The sequence below is a fragment of the Sorex fumeus genome, unplaced genomic scaffold (assembly GCF_029834395.1).
Source record: "Sorex fumeus unplaced genomic scaffold, SorFum_2.1 ptg000103l, whole genome shotgun sequence".
Taxonomy (NCBI): Eukaryota; Metazoa; Chordata; class Mammalia; order Eulipotyphla; family Soricidae; genus Sorex; species Sorex fumeus.
Genome location: NW_026606160.1, coordinates 6546156 through 6548817, shown reverse-complemented (window position 1 = coordinate 6548817; position 2662 = coordinate 6546156).

Here is a 2662-nt window from a genome sequence, read left to right as displayed (position 1 = left end):
CCGCACGGCAAAGCCTGGCAAGCTCCCCGTGATGTATTCGACATGCCACACACAATAACAACCAAGTCTCCAACGGGGGACCTTACTAGGCCAGCTCGAGCAAATCGATGAACCATGGGAGGACAGCGACAGTGATAGCAGAAAGCTGACACACCATTCCAAGAGAAAAGAAAATAGATTCCAGTCAGGGTTCAGTTCAAGCTCAGTGTGGAGCTCAGTGTGGAGCGCCTGATGCATGGAGTGAAGGCAACCCTGCATCCCTGCAGACACGACGAGCCACGGGGGCCATTGAAAACATCTCACCAAAAATGGATGGCCCTCAGGATCGATCCTTTTTTTGGTCCTTTTATTTTGAAGTTTGTCTTCTTTAGAGACACACCAGGCAGTGCTCAGGGATCACTCCTGGAGGGTCTGTAAGGGAGCAAATGGATGCAAACCTTTCTCCTTCTCACTGCGCTGACACTAGTGCCCTCAAACTGGTTTTCTTTTTCAGTTTTGGCTTCTTGGGTCACACCTGGTGAAGCACAGGGGTTACTGCTGTCTCTGCACTGAGGAATTCCTCATGGTGGTCCTCAGGGGACCAAAAGGGACGCCAGGAATAAAATCCGGGCCGGTCGCATAAAAACCAAGTATACACCCACTGATCTATCGCTCCCCCCACAAAGCCCAAACTAGTTGTTTTCAAACAATTACCAGTTTCGATCAAATGGAAGAAATAGAAATAAACATTTTATTCAAAGGAAAAAATAGAAATTTCTTTCGGTTTTGAGCAGTGATTTCACCACCCAGGGAAGCTCAGGAAGGGCCTCTACGCCAAGCATTAGGCTCTAGATTTCCTCTCTGCAGTGCCCTGTCATCCACCATTAAAATCACATCCTTGATCCCCTGCCAGCAGAATATCTGTCCCCAACGTGCAAATTTTACCAGCTGACTCACACCCAGTGACTCCACTCTCAAATCAAATGGCTGCAATGCCAAAACCTGAATCTGCAGTTTGAGTTATGCAATGAAACGCAACAGATGACTAAGAATTTGTGGAAAGAAATGAATGAGGCAGTGTGTTCAGACTTGCGGGCAAGCTGGGGCTCCCTCGGGCTCCGACACGTTCCTCTCCGGTTGGGGGCCAGAGCGATGGGTTGGAGGGGAGGGCGAGGGTCTCGTGCCCCCGACCCCATGGGGCCGCCCCGGCCAGGGCTACCAGGACGCACAATGAAAAACAAACCTGAAAAGAAAACTCTCTCTCTTCTGGTCGTCCTGATTTCCGTTGTTCCCGACCCTTTCCGAACGACTTTTGCTCCCGAACCTTCCACTTCACTTGTCAGCCCACCTGCCAGGCACCACCGACCCCTCCATTCCCTCACCCCCCCCACGCGCCTCCTAAATAAAAACCTCCCTGGATGCGATGCGCTAAGATAGACGGAAGGGAGAGACAAACCTCTCGAAAAGGCGGGCGCTGGGGGCATCCCGGGCTGGGCAGGCGGCGGAGGCTCAGAGCTCCCAGATGGACCACTCAGCGGCCAGGCCAGCGAGGAAACTGGCCCTATGGGACGCCCCCACGCCCTGGCCGCCCCCTTCCCGCCCCACCCCCGCTCCTCACCAGGCAACAAACAGGGTGGAGATTGCTCCGCCCACAAAGACCCCAGGGAAAGGCGGGGCTCTGTGACCTCACCTACACTTCCGGTCAGGGTTTTAAAGGGCCAGACACCACATAGTCCCCACACAGCAACCTACAGGGCTTTTTACTACCTCTGGGCTGAGGAAACACTCCTGGCTGTGCCTACCTTTTACCTATAATAAATATCCTATCTTGGAGGACTGTGTGATGACACAGCAGGTATGAGCAGCTTGCAATTGGCTGACCAAGTGCTCTAGCCAGGCACCCGATTGTCGAGGGACCCCGACAGCTGTGATCCCTGAGGTCAGAGCAGGAGTAAGGCCTGAGTACTGTAGTGTGTGACCCCAAAATACAGCAGTGACAAACAGTAAACTCTATCCAAATAGAGGGAAATAAATCCACGTACCCTGACAAATTGTAGCATAAAATAGTTCAAGAGTCAAACAGTGGGTCCTTAAAACCCTGTTTCCCAGCTTTGTATGCTGCAGGAGCACACTTCTATCTCTGCTCTCAGATATTCCGTGTGTGTGTGTCTGAGCCAGAACCAACAGTGTCAGGAGTACTCCTAGCTCTGCATTCAGGGATCTGTCCTGGAATGTCTGAGGTTTGCTGGGATGCAGCTGATCAAATCTGTGTTAGCTGCATGCAAGGCAAGCACCCTACTTGCTGCACCATACCTCTGGCCCTTTCAAAGTAAATTTCTTGCCAGCAAGCCAGGAGTGACCCCTGAGCAAAGTTCCCCCCCCCCAATGCGACAATAAGAACATCTTCCTGCAAGAGCAAGAAAAATTAAATCCTTGACCTGCTATACTCACCCCAAAAGCCAGTATCCAGGGATCGCCCAGTCAGGAAGAGATGAAGCATAGAGGATTTTTCATAACTGAAGATGAGTCTAAATTCCTCATCTGGAAAAAACATCAGCGTTGGAATTAGACAGACAGTAAAGCAGGCAAGATGCTTGCCCTCCTCGCCCCAATCAAGCTTCAGCATCCCAGATCCCAGAGCACCGCCAGGAATGATTCCTGAGCACTGAGCCAGGAGTGAGCA